The sequence below is a fragment of the Sapajus apella genome, unplaced genomic scaffold (assembly GCF_009761245.1).
Source record: "Sapajus apella isolate SASKATOON/1434 unplaced genomic scaffold, GSC_monkey_1.0 scaffold16, whole genome shotgun sequence".
NCBI classification, from domain to species: domain Eukaryota; kingdom Metazoa; phylum Chordata; class Mammalia; order Primates; family Cebidae; genus Sapajus; species Sapajus apella.
The window spans coordinates 10,036,999-10,047,039 of NW_022436956.1; the positions used below are offsets into that span (position 1 = coordinate 10,036,999).

At 48.2% G+C, this 10,041-nt stretch overlaps 1 protein-coding gene across 5 annotated transcripts in view; it reads right to left on the minus strand.

Moving 5' to 3' along the window:
- Positions 1-10,041, minus strand: part of PKNOX2 (PBX/knotted 1 homeobox 2) — a 267,859-nt gene that overhangs the window by 138,729 nt on the left and 119,089 nt on the right. Inside the window, exon 3 of one of the 5 annotated variants that reach the window (XM_032285050.1) lies at positions 2,115-2,297. The exons of the other annotated variants lie outside the window; for them this stretch is intronic. The gene's annotated coding sequence lies outside the window, so the exon portion shown is untranslated. The remainder of the gene's footprint in view (positions 1-2,114; positions 2,298-10,041) is intronic. 5 annotated transcript variants of the gene reach the window in all.

The window sequence follows — 10,041 nt, forward strand, 5'->3', positions numbered from 1 at the left end:
CTTTTTCTTTCTTTCTTTCTTTCTTTCTTTCTTTCTTTCTTTCTTTCTTTCTTTCTTTCTTTCTTTCTCTTTCTTTCCTTCGTTCGTTCATTCGTTCATTCGTTCGTTCGACTGATCTTTGCTCTGTTGCCAGGCTGGAGTGTAGTGGCGCGATCTTGGCTCACTGCAACCTCTGCTTCCCGGGTTCAAGTGATTCTTCTGCCTCAGCCTCCTGAGTAGCTGGGATTACAGGCGTGCACCACCATGCCAAGCTAATTTCTGTATTTTCAGCAGAGACAGGGTTTCACCATGTTGACCAGATGGTCTCCATCTCTTGACCTCGTGATCCACCTGCCTCAGCCTCCCAAAGTGCTGGGATTACAGGCATGAGCCACCGCACCCAGCCCGAAATGGGCTCTTCATAAGACTGACTACTGGAAGTCACAGAGCTAGTGAGTAGCAGACTGGGGACTGATGCTCAGGCCTTTTTTACTTTCAAGCCCACGCCTTTTCCATCTCTCCACACTGTGTCCTCCTTGCACACTCATCTTTCCACTGTGGAGGGCTGGCCCTGGTTTTCTACTCACTGACAATGCCCTGCCATGCTGCCTCTACACTCAGCCCTGTCCCCTAACTCCTGCCTCCCGAAATCCTCTACAACCCAATTCCAAGGTCTCCTTTCTCCTCTAAGCCTGACTTCTCCCGGCTTCTCTACTCAGTACTGACGTCTTCTTTGTTTTCATGCGGAAGTCAAGTTTCTCTCTGTACCTCTCTTCTGGCCACCTAGCTATAGAATGCCTTCCCCAGCTCTGGTTCATGCCTTTTCATCAGGCTCCATAAGATCTGGGGCTTATCTCAGGCTTCTGGATGTCCCAGAGGAGATACCCCATAATACTTAAGGAAAGGAAAACACAGTAACAACGGGTTTCTTAACAGGAATATCAAAAACAACTTCAAGAGGGAATCATTTGTGTTTCTGCTTAATGTGTTAATTTCCTGTCGTTAACATGGAAATAATTGTCTGAAATGACAAGTTAAATAGAATAGTGATGTTATGAAGTTTTGTTATTTAAGTAAAATATTATTATAACATTAGTGGCAGTCTACAACAGAGTTCAGTTGAGACTTCCTTCCTAACACAGTTTTTCATTGCTCAAAAATGTTCCAAAGCATTCTGCTTTTTTTTTCCCTCCTCCAATCAATGTTGGGAGAAATAAGATTAAAGGTAATATCTACAGCCATTTTGGAGACATTTGAGCAAGTGATAAGAGGGAGATGGGAGATGTTGCATTTCCCCCGGGATCAAGTGTGTGTGAGTGTCAACGACTCCAACAAAAAGGAACTTCACATAAGGCTGATCATCAATGAGGACTGATTCTTCCCAGAGTTTAAAGAGACAAGATTTGCAAAAGACAAACAGGGATGTCTTCCGGAGAGGCTCACGCAATAACAACTTAGATGCCCAGAGGGTTAGATGGCAAGACTGCCAGGTGCAAGGCCCAGGGTGTCTGTCAGGCCAGACAAAGAACAAGGAAACAGACTGTTGAAAAAGGAAAATCTCCTCCCGAGAAAGAAATTCCAGTAACATCTAACACTGTGGTGAGCTCCCAAGGGACAGGAGAGCCACTCTCTGCTTCTCCAACCTCCTTCTGAAAAACACTAAGAGAAATCAGAGGGAGGGAGAGCTACATTTCACTCACTTGTCCCATTAGTCATCCACCTGCCCACATACATGGGTTTGCCTAAAAAAATTAACACTTGTTCTGTGATTAAGTGATTAAAAGAATATGGTAAAGAATTTAAGCATATGAATTATAGATAGATATGTATATGTAGGGGTGTGTATATGTGTGTGTGTGTGTATAAATATTTCTACTTCTGACCCTGAATCCCCCATTCTTCCACCCCACCCCCAGAGGCAATTACTGTTATAATTTGTACGTCTGCCTCTCAGGGAGATTCTGTGCACATACAGGCATGTGTGATTTTGACATAAATGGGAGCATATTCTACCACGCTGTTTGACGTCTTGCTTTTTCCCTTTGGAGTTGGCCTGTGAACAAGGTTAGGTGGTCCAGGCTGACTGTGGCCCTCCCTCCAAAAAACCAAGCCAAATAACACACACAATCTCCCACTTTGTGGGTTCTGGTTCTCCGGGACCCCCACTTCCACACTGTACGTGCGCATCAAGAAGTGATGAATATCTCGTCTCGAATGGGGGTGCTTCCTCTCTTTTAGGGCAAGCACTTCTCAGGTACAAGGCAATGACGACATGGTCTGAGGGAAACCCCAGCCTTCTCTCTAGGACTGCAACATTCCTGATAGACAGCAAAGGGAAGAGAGAAAGGAAGGGGTGCCGGCATCATGAATGAAAGCTGCCTTCCCACGCATGGCTAGACCTACTGTATTCCATCAGTCCTTAACTAGGAACCCAGCCCTGTAGCAGGAGCCGAGGATGCACAAATATATCTTGCCTTTGAAGAAAACAGAGGCAGTGCCTCCACAACCCAGAATCAACACTACTTCCAGAAAGAGTTCCTGGGCCGGGCGCAGTGGCTCACGCCTCTAATCCCAGCACTTTGGGAGAGCAAGGCAGGCGGATGACGAGGTCAGGAAATTGAGACCATCCTGGCCAACATGGTGAAACCCCATCTCTACTAAAAATACATAAAAAGTAGCTGGGCGTGGTAGTGCGCCTGTAGTCCCAGCTACTCAGGAGGTTGAGGCAGAGCGCTTGAACCCGAAAGGCAGAGATTGCTGTGAGCCGAGATCACGCCACTGCACTCAGCCTGATGATGGAGCGAGACTTCATCTAAAAAAAGAAGAGTTCCCTGAACCTGGACCAGATACGGTCAGCCCCTCACCCCTACCCCACCCAGCACCACACCAGAGGGAACCCAGTGTGAAGGCTGACACTAGCTCGTCTCCTGCTGCTGCCAGCACCACTCCAAAAAGACTCATTAAAGCTTTGTCCCTGACTTTCTGATTTACATGCACAAATAATCGCTGTCAGGGGCATGAGCCCCAGAGAGCAATAATAGATTCTGGGGGTAGCAGATGCAGACACAGGAAATAAAAACAAAAATGAAACACACCAGCCTGGCAAAACTCAATGCTGAGAGACATCCTAAGCGGGGAAGAAAGGCCTGCTGGGGAGGCGGGCCAGAGAGGGGCTACCAGATGAGGTATGATTGGTGGGTCTTCTGCACAAGGTAGCCTAGGATTTTTAAAAATTGTGGTAACATGTCCATGACAAATTATACTATTTTCACCATTAAATGTACTATTCAGTGCCATCGTTACATTCAGACGTTTATGCAATCGTCACCACTATGTCTTCTCAAAGCTCCTCCATCATCCCAAACAGAACCTCTGTACTCTTTGAATCAGTAATTCCCCATCTCTACCTCCTCCCAGCCCTTAGTAACTTTAATCAACTTTCTTCTCTATTAATTTGTCTGTTCTAGATGTTTCATATAAGTGGAATCATACAATATTTGTCCCTTTTTGTCTGTCCTCTTTCACTTAATATATGTTTTTAAGGTTCATCCATGTTGTAGCATATTTCAAAACTCCATTCCTTTTGATGGCTGAATAATATTCCACTCTATGGATACACCACATTTCCCTTACCCATTCAAGTTGATGAGTACTTGAGGTGTTTTTGCCTTTTCTGCCATAAATAATGCTGCTATGAATATGGGTGTACAAATATCTCTTTGTGCCCCTATTTTTGATTCTTTTGGGATTCTATGTAGGAATGAAATTGCTGGCTCAAATGGTAATTCTATGTTTCAGTTCTGGAAGAACCACCAAGCTGTTTTGCACAGTGGCTAGCCTAAGATTTAAGAAGATGACTCAGCCTGTGCTCTAGGAGACAGAGTTCTGTGCACCTTGGTTCTGGGAGCTCACATAGCACACTTGAGCCTGCCTGGCCTGGAGTGGAAAGAAGGGGGTGAGCCCAGAGCTGAGGAGCATTAGAATAAAGTCTAGTGGGACTGGCTCTCCATACAGCTCCCCAAGGTACCCAGCCAGCTCCTGGGAGAAGGCTTGTTGTAAACCTGCAGCATGGGGAGCAGTGATTCTTAGGGTCTACCCCTCTGCCTCCCACTTTACATGCAAGGAAAGTGAGGCCCAGAGAGCTGATGACAATTGATTGAAGTCTCATGACCCTATCCCCTGTTCTTTCTGTAGTACCAGCCTGCCAGAGCTGAGTCTGGGGCAACTCAGGGCGGAAGAGACCCCATCGGTGCTCTGCCTCTGCCATTGTCATGACACGGTATCAGGGCACAGTCCAGCATCTGTCTTGGCTCCCTCTGCTGGAAACATTGGTCTCCTATCAGCTTCTCCTGGTTAACTCCTCACCCTTCTAGGCTCAGCTGAGCTGTCACATCTGCATCCCCCATACGACACACTGCTCTGTCTCCTCAGTGGAGGTGGGTGCCCTCCTCTGGCTCCCACAGAACCTCAGGCATTTACTCTCAAGGCTGTTATCACAGGCATCTTGTTATTTTCAGGTTACTGACCCATTTCTCCACCACACTGCAGGCATCCTGAGGGCAGAGAATGAGCATTTTATGTCTATTCCTACCACTAGGACAAGCCCCAGGACACAGTGTTTGTTGAATGAATGTATTACTGAGACTAAAGAATGAATGAACTGCACGCTCTGCATTACCATGCTGCCTAATGAATGTTTATTGACTGAATGAATGAACAAGTGAATGGATGAATGGTGTCCCAAGGCCTGAATCGAGCTTGTGGATTACACTCTTGGATCACGGTCAAGTCCTCACTCACTCACCCGTTTATTCATTCCTTTATTACAGTCACTGCTGTGTCTAATCTAGAAGGAACTCTGATTCAGATGCAAAAAAACCCTCAGTCTCTGTCTTCAGGAAGTCCACAGAAGAGTAGATGGAGACAGAAGTAAACAAGAAGTGTGCTTCAAGCCATTCCATTTCCCCAAAAGCACACAGGGACTTGCATCACATCAAAAACCTGACCAAGGATGTCTCTGCTCCACCAGTTGCTGGGCAGAGCTGGCTTTGGGAGGGGTGGCCAATTAGCATGCTGCAACACCTGTCTGCTGCTGCTCCAAGGATCCGAGGGCTGGAGAATTAACGACGAGGGGGATTTTTGGAGCTCCCAGAACCCAGCCCAGCTCACATCAGAGACCTCACTCCCCTTTAGGGATTCATTCGCTCTGTGCAGCTGGTTAATTTTTCATCAGGAGGTGGGGGTGGGGCTGGGAAGGAGCTCTGATCCTCCGCTCTTTTATGCTGGGGGTGGGGGTGAATACAACATCCTATCCATTTTATTTTATTTTTTTAGATGAAATAGAAACAGATTGTGGTTGTCAGGAAAGACCCAGCCCTCACAGGGCTGCTGCTGCTGCTGCTGTGGGCTGATTAACAGTTACTGGGCAAAGGATGAAGCCTCCAGGCTGCACGGGCCTCCGGTGAAGGTGCTTACACGGTTAATGAGCACCGAGTGACACGCTAGTGGTGAGCAGCAATTTTTTTAGAACAGCAATTTAAGGCTCTAGTCTTCTGCCCCGCCTTTGTCTCCTCTTCCATCAGGACCTGGCTGGGCTAACCCCCTGCTCTTGCCTGGGCAACATTTTGTTTTTTGAGTACTCTTTTCCTCTATGGAGACTCCAGCTGCAACTCCAGGGCCACTGTTTGGTCAAATCTGACCCAGAGCCTGAACGCTCAAGGATGAGAGTGAAGTCTCTCATCCAAAAAAACTGGAAAGGGATGTTTGCTCCCTTTGGATGTTTGCTCATTCAAAAAACTAGAAAGGGAAGAATAAGAAAATGAGCCTGATACGTAAATAAGGCTAGAGGTAGCAAAGTGCATACATGATCTCACTTGATCCTCCTTCAAAGCATTTACTGAAGACCTTCTAGATGCCCCAAATGCAAAGGGACCTCAGAAGATTTGTGGAGCAGAAACTATCATTCCCATTTTGGAGAAAATTAAAGGATAATGTTTCATCATCTACCGGGATCACAAGGTGAGTCAGTGGTGGAGGTGGGAAGAGAACAATATCCTACCATAGCGTGTGGCATGGAGTCAGTCATGAGGGGAGGCTCATATCCTTCTCCCCATTTCTGGCCTCATTCCACTGTGGAGTCTCCCACCTGAGAGCTAAGAGATTTCCGCTGGTCAACAGGGCCCTGGTCTGCTATGGGTTCAGCTTGAGAGCTGAGGATTTCCTGACACTGCCCATCCTCCAGAGGTCTCTACATCACAGCAGCTGGGAGAGATGGTCTCAGGCCAATGAAATGGTAAAAGGCAACTGCTATGTGCTTTGCACTGTGCTGTGTTGTTATAGGTTATGTGCAAGACACATAAGACACAGGGTACCCTTTCTCAAGAAGGAGACGATTGTACTGTGGAAATGGAACTTACACAAATGAATCTGACAGTGTGTTTCACAACAAATATTAGTGCTTCTCCATCTATGAGATACGTACGAAGCATCTGGGGATCTCACTGAAATGCAGATTCAGTTTTAGGGAGTCAGGGTTGAGTGGAGACATGCTAAGGCATTTCTCACAATCTTCCCGATGATGCTGGTCCTGCTGGTCCTCAGACCACACTTGGACTAGCAAGGCTAGGGATGGTGCACAATGTGAGAAGCCAGAGTCGCTGCGGCGGTCAGCAGCGCTTCCTAGAGGAGATGCGCTTATGCTGGTTCCAAGGAGGGGAGGGCCTCGCAAGGAAAATCAACAAGGCAGAAATAAAAGGTGACTGCAATCTTTTTTTTTTTTTTTTGAGACGGAGTTTCACTCTTGTTACCCAGGCTGGAGTGCAATGGCGCGATCTCGGCACACCGCAACCTCCGCCTCCTGGGTTCAGGCAATTCTCCTGCCTCAACCTCCTGAGTAGCTGGGATTACAGGCACGTGCCACCATGCCCAGCTAATGTTTTGTATTTTTAGTAGAGATGGGGTTTCACCATGTTGACCAGGACGGTCTCAATCTCTTGACCTCATGATCCACCCGCCTCGGCCTTTAACAGGCGCTCTGCAGGGCTGATGGGCCGTGAGGACACAAAAGAACTTGTGGGAAAACAAGCTGTAGCTGGGAGTGGGAGACAGGGTCTTCAGTTCTGACTGCGTGACCTCGGGCTGACCACGGCCTCCATCCAGAAGTGCCTGTGATAGAGGAGAGCTCAGTGGTTCTCAACCTGGGCAGCACATCAGAACATCTGGGAAGCTTTTAAAATAAAACAATACCTGGACCCCTCCCCAAGTGATTTTTATATAGTGCTCTCGGGTAGACTCAGGCCTGGGTAGTTTTCAAAGCTCCCCAGAGATTCTCATGTGCAGCCTGGGTTGAGAACCCTCACATGGTGCAAGATCTAAGGACTATTCTAATTTCCTCATCTTTTCATTTGGACAGAAAGGTCCAGGACTCCCAGCTTCTGTTCCTAGGCATGTGGCTTGGAGCGAAAAAACAGTATCAGAGAACTCCAGAGAAAAGCTTCACCACAATGCCAGAAATCTGAGCGTTTCTCTGGTGGAGGCCAGGTGGAGGGGCTGTCCTGCCCATCTGGTTCCCATTAATCCCAGGGCATGTTTCACATCCCCGGCAGGTACTTGGAGCTGGGAGCAACCCTCTGCCCCCTGGGTGGCCCTCAGCAGGGGCCTTTCAAGCCAAGCCCTGCTGACAGGCTGCAGGGCTCTGTGGGGCCCCCCTGGCTTCCAAGTCGCTTGCCCCCACTTGGGGATAGAATCCCTGGACAAATTAGAAACCAAAGAAGGGAGACGTAGAAGCCTGGCCTCTCTTTCATTAGCAGTCTGTCACAAAGCATGAAGGGCTTCCATACATTCTGCAGCTCAGCAGCTGCTGAGGAGACCTGGGAGGAAGAAGATTCATTTGTTCCCCTGAAGACTGAGTCTTCAGGAATTTCCAGCCCCTTTCCTCCCCAACCCACTCAGCCAGGAACTAGCCCAACACCACATGTTGCTCCAGGGTCTGCCTGTAGCCTAAGCTTTGGAAGGAGCCAGGAGGGAGTGACCACCGCAACTAACAAGGGAAAAGGAAATGGTGAGGCCCTAGACACCCGTTCCTCCCCGCCGCATGGGACAGAGGAGTCAGGCTCTGTTTCTATAAGGACCTTAGAGCATTTGGCTGCTAGCATGCCCTTTCTCTAGGTTGCAGCCACCGTGGCTCTGTGAAGGGGGTTGGTCTTGGCTGTGAGTTTCTCAGAGCTGCTAAGTCAGGCTAGTGGAGCTGGGGTCCACCTGAATCCTCCCCAAGCGGTTGCTACTTCTCTTTCCAATGGCTACCTTCTAAATAGCACTGTGTTGTGGTTCAGCCTGGGATCTGGGGTCAGGCAGCTCTAGAGCTGAGTCCCAGTCCTACCACTTACCAGCTACACATCCCTGAGCAAGCTGAGGAACCTCTTTGTGCCTCAGTTCCCTCATCTGCAAAATGGGGATAATAAAATATGAACCTGATGAGGATTAATGTGGCCAGACTGTCAACAGCAAATGCCTGAAAAAGAGAAAGGTCAGAGACAAAGAGGACCTCGTCAGCAAGCAAATTCCTCAGCAGCTTCCTCCTCAGCAGGGCCCTCACATGCTGGAGGATCAAGTGAGCTGGAGGATCCCACGTGCAGCACATGTTTTCCTGGATGAAAGGACCAGCAACGCCCTTCCTCTCGAGAAGGCCAAGAAGAACCTAAGGCTGTACACAGCCTGTACACTCACAACATGTGCTGTTCTCCCCTGCACATTCTGGCAAAGTCAGGCCTGGGAGACTCTGGCCAAATGGCAATGCCAGGCCCTGAAACAAGATGGGTCCAAGGTCCACGGCTGCAGATGTCCCTCCCAGTCAGAACCCAAGGCCATATTCACAAGGAACTTAGGGGCAAGGGAGAAAGAACGGGCTGCAAAGCACTGCTCTGGCAATTGCTCCGCCCAGCGCAGCAGGCTACACAGCTGGGGCCAGCAGGGCCTGGCAGGCAACACCAGGCCTGGCAGTGGGGAGGAGGGCTCAGCACCCCTTCTCCCTGCAACCTCGGTGGGTGGCAAAGGGGTGGTATATAGCCAGGGGAGTGGACAGAGATGGCACTGTGCCCACATCAGGCCCAATGGTTTATGTAGGCTAGCAAAACTTACTTGGAAGAAGTTGGGTAAAAATCCATTTTTACCCTAAATTCACTTTGTCAGAGAGAAACTCTTTATGTTCCAAAAGGATTCTTTTCTCTACAATATTATTTACCATGGAATTTTTCAGTGAGAGCTTCCTAATACCTTTAGGATACAATTTGATTTTTTTAAACCTTTGTTGACACGCATGTTTTCGGGAAATCGCATTTGTAAAGCACTCCTATTTTCTTTAGTTATGACGTGCCACTTTTAAGCAACCTGTAAGCCTCCATGCCCCGGCCCCAGATCTGTTCTTTTTCCCATTCCTTTCTTCCTGTGCATTCCCAGGTACCTCCGTCAGGAACTGAGTGTGCACTTTGTGCTCTGCTCGGGGCTGGGGCCTTTCTCACGGTCCTTCATGCAGCCGCACGCTGCCCCGTCTCTCGCTTATGCTCTACACATCAGGACCAGTAGTGTATGCTGGTGAATATTTAACAGCTGACTTTCTGGAATAATACTCCCCCCGTGGCCAGTTGCAAACTACCAGTGCAAAGTTGCCAAACGTGAAGGGGGAAGAGATGCAGAGCTGTGCACCATCATCCAGGGTTTCCACCCTACGGAGATGATGTTAAAGCGCCTCACAGGCACGGATGGTAGTGAAGTGCTCAGGAAGCCGTGATTGAGTATTTATTACCTTTGTTTTTAATAGAATTTATTTAATGCTAAATTTGTGCACTTTAATGTTAATAATGACTGTGTTTAACCATTGGCTTGCAGAATTTCTGAAAATTTAACAATCAGCTCTTGCAAGCTGGCACTAGCTGACTCCAGCCCCCACTGCTAGAATCTAGCTGCAGCCACCTCTACTACTATTGTTACTGCATTTACTCACAGTAATAGGAATGATGGGAAGCTCAGCATTTTAAATGCAGCTTTCAGTTAAGCCTCATAGCAAAC